Here is a 15,391-nt window from a genome sequence, read left to right as displayed (position 1 = left end):
TCACTTTTTCATATAAATTATTTTTATTTGAATAGCTTATGATATGTGTAGGCTAAGCTAGTGGTGCATGATGGTGGCTATCAATTCATTTGGAGTACAAGAATGAGAGCTGCTTTAAAATCTCCATAAATTCATATTGTCCCAGACTTTTTCCCTATAGTAATAACATCTGAAATTTTCAAAACCAACTATATGATACCACATCACAGGTTTCCTGAAAATTGACATAAACTGTGTGGCTAAGTCCCCCAAATCCCAGCCAAATGGTGTAGTCCACTCCCTTGGTCTCCAGCAAGCTGGCTTGTCCTTTGACCTTTGCTGGAACTTTGAAAACTTAACTATTGCATCCTCTTGCAGTTCCAGTTTTTCTTCAAAATCTAGTGCGGTTTCCATATCCACTGGGAAATCCTTTTGATGCTTCAGCAATTGTAATAATTTTGCAATATTACTATCCATTAGAGCAATTGCTTCTCGGGCTGAATCTGCCCCTTGCTGACACCAGCATTGCGGGAAACTATTAAAATCCTCTTTTTTTCCAAAGTGGTGTGTTTGTACCAACCTCACCTCAACCAGACCCCACCTCTCTTAGGTCTGTCATCTTTTTGGGTTCTGTATTTTTAGAATTGTGCTGAGAACAGTACATCTGCATTTCATACTTAAGACTTAAATCCATATTTGCTAACATATGCCTCTCTGACATCACCATTTCAATTCAACTGAGTACAATAACTGGCAGGAATATTGCCCAGAGCTATTAATAACAGAGGGAGAAAGCTATATAAAGGCACATGGAAAGATCAGACAGCTCCTACTTCATAGCATCTGGAGTATTTCCTCAACATCCTTAGTGAAATCTACTCATGTCCTTCTCAAAAGTAATTAGACCAGGCAGATTTGGAGTCACTGTTCTGCAGTAGAAACCTATCCCCCTATGAATTTAGGCGGGATTTCTACACAGAACTACTGAGCAATGAAACATGCACACAATCTCAGTTTTCTGAGTTCAGTTTCCCCCTATTTCCTCTACCATATTTGGAGACATTTTTATGGGTTTTCAGCTAGAGCTGTCTAGCCACAAATCTCTAACCTGTTAATCTGTTTTTATGAGATTTCAAAACCTCAACCACATTCCACTCAGAGAAGCAAGGCAAGATGAGGTAACAGTTATTTGTCACGTACATTTAATTTGTTCACTATCATGGGTGCTGGAACTAGGGATGGGGGGGAGGACATTGCCACACCCTCTGACTTGAAGTAGTTTCCATCAGCTACAAGATTTACCATTTGATTCAATGATTCACAGTACTGCCCCTAGACAAATTGTTCAAGCATCCCTGTTTATTACCCTGAGATGTGCATTAATATTTCAGCACCCCCTACAGAAACATAAATAAAATACTCTTTTGTAAAAGCAAAACAAAAATTTCCTGTGGCAACCTTGCCAACTCCTAGCACAGATCATGGCCATGAATATATTTCTTTTTGGAACTTTAAAAAGCCCTTGTATATGGATTTTATTTCATTGTGGGCTCGTTTGATCTGAGAAGCTTGCAAGCTTCCTGTGCTTTGCTGCTCTACCACTCTGGGGGACACGTAGCCTAAATACAGAGGGGACAAATTCTAACATACTCTGCTTACATTGCTACCTCCACACAAAGGCAAAAGAAATCACCTCTTGCTAGCAACAAATCAAACCACATTCTGGCCTTTGAAGAATTCTTTGTGGTGCCCTGATGAACCTCAAAATTTGCCACACTTCAGCCGCGTCTACACATGCTGGCTACTTCGAAGTAGCCGCGCCAACTTCGAAATAGCTCCCATCACGGCTACACGTGGTGGGCACTATTTCGAAGTTGACATCGACGTAAGGTGGTGAGACGTCGAAGTTGCTATCCCCATCAGGAGATGGGAATAGCGCCCTACTTCGACGTTCAACGTCGAAGTAGGGAACATGTAGCCGTTGCGCGTCACGCAACATCGAAATAGAGGGGTCCGCCATGGCGGCCATCAGCTGAGGGGTTGAGAGACGCTCTCTCCAGCCCCTGAGCTCGATGGTCGCCTTGTGCAGCGGCCCCTTAAAGGTCACCGCCCCCTGCCTTCCTGTGCAGGAAGCTGAGAGAGCGTGCAGGCGGCAGCCCAGGCACGCGGCCAGCCTGCATGTCTCTGAGCAGCCACACCAACCCCCCACCGCTGTGATGGCCACCCCCCAGCCCCCTAAGCTCCCCCAGGGCACCCCCCCAAGGGGAGCCAGGGCTCCCAGACTGGCAGCCAGGCGGGGAAGCGGCAGCGGGGCCCCTCCTGGACAGAGGCTGAGCTTTGGGACCTGCTGGGGCTCTGGAGTGAGGAGGAGGTGCTCCAGGTAATGGGGAGCAAGAGGCGGAATGCGGATGCATTCGCTCGGCTGGCTGAGGGCCTGGCCACCCAGGGTCAGCCTGCCCGCACTCCTGACCACGTCAGGAGTAAGGTGAAGGAGCTGCGGCAGGGTTACGCCCGGGCCCGGGATGCGGCCGGCCGATCTGGGGCCGCCCCCGTCACTTGCCCCTTTTACAGGGAGCTCAGTGCCATCCTGGGCCCCCGGCACACCTCCTCCCCTCCGGCCACTCTTGATACCTCGGCCGACGGGCCCCAGCAGGCCCCGGAGGTGGAGTCCGCCCCGGAGGCAAGCCCTGCACCCTGGGGGCCCCCCCAGGAGCCCACCCCTGGGGCACCGGAGGAGGAGGAGGAGGAGGGGGAGTCCTCCTCCAGTGATGCGGGGCTCCAGATCCACATCCTGTCCCGGAGCTCCAGCAGGGCATCCACCCACCGGGTGTCCCCCGACCGTGGGAGTGGACCATCAGGTATGTACCCACCCTGGTGCACACCCCCGGGGTTGAGGGGCGGGGGTAACAGATATGACCAGGGCCCTCCACATGCCCAGATGACCATGGCCCCAAGGACAGCAGTGGCATGTCCCTCAGAAGAGTGCATCAGCCCCTGCCCCCCCAGCACGACAGTGCCATGCCCCATCCCTGGGGATGGGGGGAGCGGAACCTAGGGTCCTCCGGGGGGAGGGGGTGGGACACCCATCAGCATCATCAGCAGCATCTCCTGGGGACGGGGATGGGGAACCAGCAGCAGAGGGGTGGAAGGACAAGGGCCACGGCTCGGGGCCCACACTAACGGCTGTCTCCACTCTTCTTCCCCCCGTGTTCCGCAGCTGCACCATCGGAAGGACTGGAGAGCACCGGCGAGGTGTCAGTGGTCCCAGAGAGCCCACCGGGGCCATCACTCCAGGCCAGCCCCTCAGCGGAGCACCAACTGGCCCCAGGGTGGGGATGATGGCGGAGCCAGCACCATCCGAGGACAGCGACGGACCCCCAGCTGCTGGCCATCCTTTGTCGGCAGCTGGAGGTCTCTGAGCAGCGCCTGCGGGTGGAGGAGCAGCGCCTCCACCTGCAGGAGCGGGTGCTGGCCTGGCGCCAGGAGGCATGGGGGGCCTTTATGCGCACATTTGAGCGCATCGCAGACTACCTGGCCCCCCCATGCCGCGCCGGCCGCCGCTCTGCCCGCCCTGCCTGCTCCCCCAGCCGCTCCCCCTGCTGCTCCACCTGCTGCTCCACCCGCCATCGCACCACCATCCGCCACCAAGGGCCCTTACGCCGAGGGGGACCTGGGGCCAGCTGACACCTGCCGGCCTTATCTCCCGGTCCGCTCGGCCCCCAGCCAGCCCCGGTGTGGGCTGCGGCTGAGGCGCGGCTTGCGTCCACCCACCCCCAGCACTGGACATTAGGGGGTGTGGGGCCCAGGACGTGGCCCCCCCCCTTTGTATATATCCCCTTCACCTATCTTTTGTAAATAGTTTGTATTAGACCCCTGTTCTGTTATGTTATGATGACACCTGCCCCCCCATGTAAATAGTTCTCCCCTTCCTTGTCTTCCCCTTTTTTTTCCTTTCATCTTATAATATGTATATATATAATATTTATTTTGGCTGTACATAGTTATGATATAATAATGAGTTCAACATATATATTCTGGTTTCACGAAAAACATGTCCATTTTTATTTACAAGAAAAGTGTGGGGGGGTGCTCTTGGGTGCTCTGTGGTGTGGGCGTCGGGGCAGGGAGTGTTGTGGAGGATGGGGGTGGTGCAGTGGGGGGCCCGCCAGTGTTCACCCCGCGGCCTCGTCGAACTGGGCCCGCAGGGCCTCCTGGACCTGGGTCCCTTCGGGGTCCACCTGGTGACTGGGGGCAGTGGGTGGCTGCACATCGGTCCTGCCGGCCTCCACAGCCCAGCCCTGAAAGAAGGCCTCCCCCTTCCTCTCGACAGGGTTGTGGAGGGCGCTGCACATCCCCCCCCACAATCTGGGGGATGTTGGTGGGGCTCGCATCAAGGCAGGTGAGGAGACACCTCCAGCGCCCCTTGAGGTGGCCAAATGTGCGCTCCACCACCTGGCGGGCATGGTTCAGGGGCATGTTGAAGCGCTCCTGGCTGGCTGACAGGTGGCCAGTGTAAGGGTGCATGAGCCAGGGCCGGAGGGGGTATGCCACATCTGTGATGACGCAGAGGGGCATGGTGGTGTTCCCCACAGGGATCTCCCACTGGGGGATGTAGGTCCCCACCTCCAGCTGGCGGCACAGGCCCAAATTCCGGAATACCCAGTGCTGCCAGGCCAGCCCACATATATGTCCAGGAAGCAGCCCCGGCTGTCCACCAAGGCCTGGAGGACTACTGAGTGGTAGCCCTTCCTGTTTAGGTAGCGTCCTCCACTGTGCTCCGGGGCGCGGATGGGGATGTGGGTCCCATCCAGAGCCCCAAAGCAATTGGGGAAGCCCAGGGTGGCAAAGCCCTCGATGGCAGCAGCCAGGTCCCCAAGCCTCACGAGCCTGTGGAGGAGCAGGGTGTTGATGGCGCGAACGACCTGCAGGGGAAGCACATGGGAGAGCACCAGTGAGGGGTGTGCAGGGTGTGTGTGGCCCTGCCCTGCCAGGGCCCCCCTCCTCTCCCCTCCCCTGCCAGGGCTGCCTCCCCCTCCCCCCGTGGGTCCTCTTACCTCCTTGAGGACAGCCCCGACGGTGGCCTTGCCGACGCCAAACTGCTGGCCCACAGATCGGTAGCCGTCTGGAGTGGCCAGCTTCCAGACAGTGATGCCGACCTGTTTCTCCACCGTGAGGGCATGCCGCATGAAGGTGTCCTGGTGCCTCAGTGCAGGGGTGAGCCACTGGCATAGCTCCAGAAATATCTGCTGGCTCATGCGAAAGTTCTGGAGCCAGCAGTCGTTGTCCCACTCTCCGAGCATCAGCCGCTCCCACCAGTCGGTGCTGGTGGGGTAGCTCCACAGCTAGCGGCGTGTGAGGCTGGGGGCGGGGGCGGGGTGCTGCAGGGTTGGGGGTTGAGCCCTGCTGCCCTGCGGGCAGCTCCTCCTCTATGGCTAGGATGTGATCAGCTGCCTCCTGCATGGCATTGAGCAGGGTGAGCACTGCTCCTACAGGGATGGTTGGGTGGACCTCTGGCTGCTGCTGCTGCTGCTGCTAGGAGTCCATGACTGCGTTGCTCGAGGTGTGCGTGCCTATGGCTCTGCAGACCATGTGCTGTGCAGGCTGCGAGTGTCTGGGAGGGGCCCTTTAAGGGAGCGTCTAGCTGTTGCCCCAGAAGCACTAGTCTGCCCTGTGACCCTCTCTGCAGCTGTTCCTGGCACCCTTATTTTGATGTGTGCTACTTAGGCGTGTACACGTTCCCCTGCAGCGCCTACTTCGATGTGGTGCTGCCCAACGTCGACGTTCAACGTCGACGGCACCAGCCCTGGAGGACGTGTAGACGTTATTCATCGAAATAGGCTATTTCGATGTAGCGTTCACGTGTAGACGTAGCCTTCAGGGAATATTGCACCATTCTGATGATTAGTGGTAGTAATATCATCCTAACCTCTAGAGATACCAACGGAGATTGAAGCCATATTATGCTAGGCACTGTAGAAATGTAAGAGAAAACCTGTGCACTGAAAAGTTGTCAATGTGTATAGATGAAACAGACAAAGAGAGAAATAAATTCGCTTTTTGGCATACACAAGATGAAAGGGCAGGTTAATGCCAGAGCAAGATTTGCCGGGGTCAGGGGCCTTACCTTATCCTCTAGACCATGGGTGAATTTCAGCAGATGTAGGGAAATAATCCCAACCTTCTTTCCAGCTGGTAGAATTCCAGCATGGGCCTCCCAAGAACCTCTTCTAGCAAATCAGTGGAGCAAAGCCATCTTGCAATTATTCTAAACAGGCTTAAACTAAGGGAAGAAGAACTCCATGAAGAAACCAGACTTTCTTCAATCATGGGCAAAATTTAAAACACTGTCAAGTGCATATTGCTTATTCCCCTCTATGTTTAGGTTAAACTACAGACCCTTGTGGTTTTGCTTAGCACAGGGGTTCTCAAACCTTGTGATACCGTGATCCCCTAAAATGCTAAATGAATTTGTGTGACCCCCCTGCACCCTCACTGCTCCATGAGTAAAGCTAATCATTTGATTGGGATTAGGATTGGAGAAGAAATAAATAGACCAATAACTTTTGATAACTAATTTTTATTGGAAATAGACAAAAATATCAACTTGGGAATCATATTGTTTAATGTGAAGGATGAGCTTGTTTATTGTTGAATAATTTTTGAAATCTGGGTTTCATTGTTGAGATAGCCACTCTCATTTCTCATTCCACATTTACTTTTGATTGATATTTGCTTTTTATAGCAGCAACTGCAGAAAACCCTGACTCGCACAAATAAGATGTCGCAAATGGGATCAGTATATTCATAGCCTTCTTGCTTAAATCTTTGTAGTCATTTTGCACACTGATCCAAAATTCAGAGAGAGACATTGTTGAGAATTTTATTTTTAAAGCAGTGCCAGAAGAGATATCAACGATTTCCTCCTCCTCGGCAGTAGTGAGTGTACCACCTATTAGTTTAGTGTTGAATGGGTTCCTGATCCAATCAAATTTTTCAATATCCATATCTGAGAAATAGTTCTTAAAGTAAAATTGTAAAGAAGAAAGGTGATTTAACATAAAAAATTTCACATCTTGACTAATATGTGTGTATTTGCTTGCAATAAATTGTTTTAAAGTAGGAAACATCTGAATTTGAGTTTTCCATTTTGCTCTGCCACAGTTCAGCTTTCCTAATAAATGCTTTCAATTTATCATAGAGTTCAAGAATATTATTACTACCTTGCAGTGAGGTATTAAGAGTGTTCAGCTTATTGAATTTGTCAGTTAAATATGACAACTGCATATTGAAATCACGGTCGATAAACATGTGCACTACTATGCCTTTCCTCAATTAAATACCGGTGAAGTTCATTCCTTAGTTTGAAAACACGTGTCAAAACGTTTCCCCGAGACAGCCATCTTGACTCACAGTAAAACAGTGGAAACAAACAGTTCTTTAAATGCACAAGTATTAGTTACTTGACAGTTAGGAAATAGTTTATTGGGTAATTAGTTATGAAAATAATAGGGACCTGTTCTTCCTGGAATAGCTCTGAGCTTTACTGGGGAGGGAGAAGGGGTGTCTTTTGTTTTAGTGCTGTTGCCAGGATGCCCAAAGCTTTTGAAATTCGAAAGTCTACCCTGCACGGGGGTAGTGCATTACAAAGCTTTTCAGTTCTGATGCCTGTCCATTATTTCATAGGATGAGCTCAGACACATAGGTAAGATAATTACTGTGGCATGGCCAGTGACCCCTCTCAGAATAGGGATTCTCATCCTTAAGGTTTTCATGTTTTCTTTTTATAGTTCTAGTTTTGTTTTCTTTGTTCTGTTCTGCCCTATATTTTTGCCTGTGAAATTGCTAGAATTTATTTTTCAGTTCCTGTGAAAAATGCTTTGAGGTTGAGTATACAATAGCCTTGTAAGGACACAGGCTCTGGGAGCAACTACAATACACAAACCCAGCTTTCTTGCATGTTCTTTCTGCTGACATCAAATCCAGACAGCTGCTATAGTTGTATGATCAGAGTAAATTGTTTATCCTTCTAAAGAGATTAATCTTAAATATCTTTACCGTAAACAATGTTGTCTCTGTGAGCTGGGCTTTATTTGTGCCAGATCGTCAGTACTAAATCTAAGGCTGCAGTTTTCATGCTCTTAATCATCATAGATACTTGCCCAAGTATTTTATTCACCAGCTGGCCTATCACTGCTGAAAAGAAAAATTGGTTACTGATGACAGTATGTCCACTGGTAGTGGAATCATTATCTGCTTCCTGCCTTTCTCTGCATGTGAGTCATGCTGTACTTTGTTGACCTCACTTGATTTCCAGATGGAAGTTCTCTGTTTCTGTTTCACATAAGAGTAGGCCATGACGTACAAAGCAAATCTTCTCAAAGCATTTCTTCTCTCTCTCTTTTTGCAAGCCAACTCTCAGTATACAAATCTTTTGTTTCGAAGAGTTAGCTACTTTCTGTCTCTCCTCCTCTTCATTGTCATCGTACACACTCCTCCTTCACCTGTAACTGGGAATCACAATTTACAAAGAATCAACTCTATATAAACCAGATTTCATTGGCACTTTATTCTGAGGTGTACTGTATAGTAAGCACTCCTCACTTTGGGCAATCACATCTTGCTGAGAGGGAGCTGGGGGCGGGCATCGGAAAGCAGCAGACTTCTTCAGTTGCTATGTCCCAGAGGGAGCCAGGGTAAGCTAGGGAAGTAGCATCTCTCTGCCTCTCATTACATTAATTTTTGATAGAACATACAGCTCTAGAGAGTCAAAGATGTTAACCTAACCCTGCAGCTGTCCAACATTAAAAATGTTTAAAAAGATTTGGGGTTTGGTATGCAGAGATATTGGCCTCTGTTGAACCCCGGCAGGCACATAATTAGAAACGTTTTATTAAAGATACAGAAAAGAAGGAAACACAGATAAAACATTTGAAATGTAAAATATGATGCAAGGCTTTCGTTTTAGCAATCTGGCTTGTTTCCTTTAGCTGTAGAAGAGTCTTCAGAAGGAAAACCCCTTCATAGATATTACAGATAATGATAACTGACCTTTTTGGGAAAAAGAGAAGTTATCTCAGTTGGGCTAGTATTGTTATTGTTGCTGCTGCTGTTGAACTTTGATCCCATTTTCTAGAAGACAAAACACACAAAGGGGAAAAGATAAGAACAAAGGGAGAAATCGTAAGTTTTGTTTTCGGCATTAACTTTTCACTTGCAACCTCACAGGCCTGGCACAAAGTTTTCTCAACCTCTCTGGCTATGTCCACACTGCAGCATTATTTTGAAATAAGCTATTCTGGAAGAGATTTTCTGGACTATTTTATTGTGAAACAGCACAGATACACACAAAATGCTTTTCAGAATAGCACTCAGCTATTTTAAAATAGAGCATCCAGGCATAATAGTGCCTAATTCAAAACAGAGCCATTGGATGCACTATGGCTTATTTCGAAATAGGCTCTATTCCCTGTCTCCACAGCTCCATTTCAAATACCTATTGCAACATAGGTGCTAGTCCTTGTACAATGAACTTTACCTATTTCAAAATAAACCCTCCGCTATTTCAAAATTATTTTGAAATAGTGGTAGCATTGTTTATACACTAGAAAAGTTATTTCAAATAGCGGCCATTATTTCATAATAACTTTGCTGTGTAGACATACCCTCTGAGACCTGACAGACTTGTACTGGTGGTGGGGCTGTTTAGGCCAGGGCATTTATCTGCCTCCTTGCTCACAAGTTTATGGCAGTGTTGTAAAATACGTGGCCTTGGGCAGCTAAGCCAGACTCCTTCTAGACAGAAGGAAAAATGGGAGGATTCAGGATGAAGAAATAAGGTGGGGAAGGAAAAGATAAGAGGAGAGAAAGTCTCACATCCCAGATGATGGCTGATGGAGGTGGTAGTTTTATCTGTGTTGCTCTCTCTCTGGTTCAATTTGCTCATGCCATGTTTCAGGATTAGAAGAAGGCACAGTGGTATCATGGCAAATCTGAGGGTTGCAGGAAATGGTGGGAATGATTCCAGTCAGCCAACATTCTTATAACGCTTTCCCCTCCTTGCCCCCCAAATGCCTCCTTTTATAAAGATGGCAGAAGGGAGGGAGGGATGCCAGGTTTGGTTAATTGACTTCTGGCCTCACACTGTTCTTGTTAACCAGGCTCGCTCTTAATACTGTGTTTGAATTATATTCATAGGCTTGTTTAGACTAATTCAGTCTTTGTCATTTCGGGAGTGTGCAGGGGGTTGCTCTGTTTCCTATCAACATTTCTTGTTATAGGTTATTGTGACTCTTATGAACTTTCACTTTTTGCATTTGAGGTCTTGATTGGGGTAAATTTGTAGGTCCAGTTATCAAAACACTGCTTATAGTCCTCCTACTGTTGTAGCTACTCCTTGGATTTGCCTACTTAGCTACACTGAGCTCTTTTCTTTCTCCATCAGTCACGCCACTCTGCTCCACTCAGTAGGAAAAGCAGTACTTCTTAAAGATGACATTTAGCTTCACAGTCTCTGTAGTAGCACTGGTAGGTAGAAAAAGGAAGAATGGACAACCAAGTGTCCTTTAACAGTATCTTAAAACATGTCCCTTAACCAGCAGCCAGCTCCCCACCCATCGCTTCAAAGCCTGTCCCCTCACTCTACCCAGGACCAGTAACAACATGACCCATACACTCAGCACTCCTCACTATACCTATTCTCTTTACAGAACCCACAGCAGCTGAACTCTTTTTTATGTTCAAATTTGACACATTAACATGTGGTTTGAACCGGGATGGCAATTTTCTGGCTCATTATAAGGGATATTTTACATACTTGGCTTTATCTAATTCTTGACTCCCCCTCACCCCCGCCCCCTGCTCTCTGATTTGCTCACCTTGATACTATTTTTCTGATTTGTCAACCTTGATTACTATTTTTGGTTCTCCGTGCCTTAAATATTGATTCTGTTCTGGTATGGCTATGATCTGAAGAAGTGGGTCTGGCCCTTGAAAGCTCATCACCTAATAAATTAATTTGTTAGTCTTTAAAGTGCTACTGGACTGCTTTTTTGTTTTGATTGTCTCCCAAATACAACACCAGCTGCATCCAAAAGTCACCCATAGTTTCTTGCCAAGACCTCAATCCCACAATTCTTTATAGCCACAAATGATTATGGGCTTTGGCAAAAAGCTGCAGGTAGTTTTTGAATCTTAGATGGGGGAAAATGTTGAGAGCCTCTCTCCTAAACTAAGTAGGAGGTGCATATAATATTTAGCAAGAACTTAGGAGCAGATGGGCATGAATAATTGATTTTTCTGGTTAGTTGGCGGCTCCATAAATAAATAAAATTAACTTGGGGTCAAACAAAGTGTTCCATTTGATCCCAAAAGAGAAGTTTTGTTTTGAATTAAAATTGTTTTTAAGGTTTTTGTTGTTTTTATAAATAAAGTTGAAGGAAAATTTTAAACAAAATTTCAGCTCAAAATACTTAATTTAACAATGTTAAAACAAAGTGTGTCATTTTGCATGGGATCTATGTTTGGTTTGTTTATTGGCTGAAACCATTTACATCTGACATGAGTTCACAAAATATTTCAATCAGAATAAATCTACATGTCCTTCACTCCCCTGCAAAGAAGAAGTTCTAACAGAAAAATGTCACACCATTCACATCAGAGGCCAATTGTCAGAAGGGAAGACCCAGAATTCGGTTGGCTACATGAATACTCAGCTCAGACTAAGGCCTTGTTTATACTACAGGCTATGTTGGTATAATATGTCACTATGCTGGCAACATAAGTTACAGCAACTTAAGCCTGGTTGTGGACAGTGCTTTGAGGACAGCAGAGCTTATCCTAATGACATAGCTATTGACTCTTGCAGAGGTGGTCTTATTATGCTGAAGGGAAGGCTCTCTCCCACCACCACAGAGCAGTGAGTGAGTGGGCTGCAGGAGTGGCCCTCCTTTACCTCGGTGGGCCTCTGCAGCCTGTGGCCTGCTAGGGTTCCACCTGCGGTCCCTAGCCCCCTGTCTGTACCCCCCCTGCAAGTGCCTCTTGTGCACTGGGGCACTGATACGTGGAGCCCAGCGACTTACCTAACAGTACTTGAACAGCCACAAACAGGTAATTCATGGCATTCCACCTTGGGGAGGGCAAGGGAGGAGTAGGCAGTGTGGAATTCCAGTGCCCCGGTGCATGTGAAGTGCACAACGAAGGGGAGCAGCTGGGGGTGTGGCGGGGGGGTCCTGTAGGCCATAGATTGCCAACCACTGATATAGAAAGTCCTCACCAGATGTTTCTAGTGTAGATTAGCTTTGAGTCTTCTCAGGCATCTGGAAACTACATGCTCACAGTGTATGCGTGCTCAGATAACCATGTATTATCATACAGCAACACCATACCTATCAGATGTTTACATAATATAGTCCACCTAATGCACTATACCATCGATAGAACTGTTTTGTCTTATTGCGACCATTCTGCCAGGCCTTTCCCATACTTTGTTGTTTCTCCCCAGCTCCTAGGATAATCAAATTTTAATATTGGTCTTACCAAAGAAATTTCAATGGCGGAGAAGGTGGTGTTCAGAAAGAACCATCAGCAAATTACAGTAAAGCACACAGCCACATTTTACCTCTGGCACTGGGTGCAGGTTTTTACCTCAGGCACTGATCTGGGGACATGCTTCACTCTTCTGCAGAAAAATGGAGGGAGGGGGACCGAAGGTCAGGAAAGATTGATACTGCCTATCTTGTGGAGCCTCATCTCACTGTTCCACTCAGTGCGGACGGGCCTGGGGGCAGTGGAAGTGCTCAGAGCAAGGGATCCAAGCTTGAGGAGCCCAGGTGTGTCTGGGAAACTCCTCTTCCATCTTTACAGATCGGGGGTGGGGTGGGGGGTGCAGTTTGCAGGGAGGGTCTTACCGCTGTCATGAGCTGTTGTTCCATCTCACCCTGAACATGATTTCTGTGAGCGTCTTTGCTCAGGAATTGTACTCAAGAAGCAGTGCAGACGTCTGTGATAATGAGCAGCATTAATTCATATGTGAATAATAAACGTTAAGGTACCTACAGGGTTTCGAAGAGAGCAAACCGTGGAACCCATCTGCTCCCAGCCCTCTCGTCTGACATGCAGCATTTCAACATCATAGGGGTCGGTGAGACGTTGACAGGCTCTGGTGCCACAAGCAATCAAGATGTGGAGCTCATATATACGTAGAATTTAAAAGCCCGAACAGGCATCTGTTCAGTCTGGTCTCTCTCATAACACAGACCACGGAATTAATAGCTGCTGCATTTTATTTTCTCATTCCGTCTTCTGCACAGAATCAATGGACCTGGCATCCCTCTGCTCCCGTCATGGCAGAGGGCCATCCGGCTCTTCTATTCCTAGTGTTTACCAAATATTTTTTCTTCCATCTGCTAACATGCTATGTGTTCCATACCACAGTGTTTGGTTCCGGCCTGGAGGTGGACCTGAGGGTAGGATTAGAGAGCAGGCACCACTTCGAGGGCAGCTGGGAACCGGTCAGATAGAGCAGAAGCAGCTCTTCAGCCACGTCAGGGGAAAACAACATACTAAAACTTCCCATCTGAGCTTGCAGAAATAGATGAGCCAGGGCTCCTTTGCTGTGGGTCAACATTTTTTTTTTCTGCTGGTCAATGGGGAGGTGTCAAGTAGTTTACACAAGCTAACATCTTTTAAAACATCTTTTAAAAAAGTAGTCTCTCTGCCCATTTCAGCAATTTCCATGGCCTATGCTGATCACGTGGCTTAAGCCTGCGCTTCCCATGAGTGACAAAAGCTGGGGGGAAAGAGGTGGGCATTGAACATTGAATCGGGATGAGCATACCTGTGGCATTTGCTTACAGCTTTGGTAGTGTCCATTTGTGTTGCGATTGGTCTCATCTCTATTGACATACTCCCTTTCTAAAATCCTTATTGTTTTATTAACTGATGTCTGTTCCACAACTACAGGCCACCAAGTAAGGTCTGAACCTTTAACTGCTGTATGGCTGAGATTTTCAAAGCCAAATGAGGGATTTAAGGACACAGCTTCCATTGTTATTAATTTTAAGCCCCTACTCTTCTTTGAACAACTTCACCCTAGCTTAAAGTAGATTTGATTAATGCAAGAGCTCATTGCATAGGCATACATTAGCACTCATTCGTTTTGGCTCTGATCCTGTTCTCATTCACATCAGTAGCCTAAGTCCTGTCCACTCCAGGATCAAACACTTTATTTCCTACAGTGAGTGAGAAGAATTTGAAGATATACATTCACATCAGTAGCCTAAGTCCTGTCCACTCCAGGATCAAACACTTTATTTCCTACAGTGAGTGAGGAGAATTTGAAGATATAATACTGTTCATAATATTCAAAAATAAACCTGACAACAGGAATGGGAATAGGAATATTGGCACAGTCAGCAGTGATTTGTATGTGGGCCTTCAAATTATATGTGTTGGATTTGACTGTTCCTGATCCAGTTAGTTATCAGATTATCTATCCTGATTCCAACATCAGTCTGTCAGCACCTGAATGCAAATGTCCATATGGTGAATGGGAGGTTTTTTTGGAAGATCAGGGTATGGTAAAGTACATAGCAGTACTGTACACAGCTAGGAAACACCATGAGGTAATGTCCTTAAATTCATTCAGATGCTGTATCTGAGAAGCAGCCGTGTTAGTCTGTATCTTCAAAAGCAACAAGAAGTCCTGTGGCACCTTATAGACTAACAGATATTTTGGAGCATACACTTTAGTGGGCTAAGACCCACTTCATCAGATGCATGAGTGTGGGGGTGGGGGACAGGTTTCGGAGGCGTTAAAGAGGGGGGTCTCAGTAAAGGGGAGGGCCAGAGCTGACAAGGTCTATTCAGTCAGGGTGGAAAGGGCCCATTATCAGTAATTAATGTGGAGTAGTGAACATCAAGAGAGGAGAAAACAAGTCAGATCAGCCAGGGGGATGTGGTCCATTGTCAGATTCTAATGTGGAGGTGTGAACATCAAGAGCAGAGAAACTGCTTTTGTAATGAGCCAACCACTCCCAGTCTCTGTTTAATCCTTGGTCTATGGCGTCAAATTTGCAAATGAATTGCAGCTCAGAAATTTCTCTTTCCATTTTATTTTTGAATTTTTTTTTGTTGTAGGGTGGCTACTTTTAAATCTGTTACTGAGTGTCCAGGGAGATTGAAGTGTTCTCCTACAGATTTTTGTATGTTACCATTCCTGATGTCTGATTTATGTCCATTTATTCTTTTATGTAGAGACTGTCCAGTTTGGCCAATGTAAATTGCAGTGGGGCATTGCTGGCACATATTATATTTGTAGATGTGCAGGTAAAGGAGCCCTTATGGTGTGGCTGATGTGAGGTCCTGTGGTGATATCGCCAGTGTAGATATGTGAGCAGAGTTGGCAGTGAGGTTT

This window comes from Carettochelys insculpta, chromosome 2 (assembly GCF_033958435.1).
Source record: "Carettochelys insculpta isolate YL-2023 chromosome 2, ASM3395843v1, whole genome shotgun sequence".
Classification (NCBI taxonomy): domain Eukaryota; kingdom Metazoa; phylum Chordata; order Testudines; family Carettochelyidae; genus Carettochelys; species Carettochelys insculpta.
Note: the sequence above shows the minus strand (reverse complement) of the source record.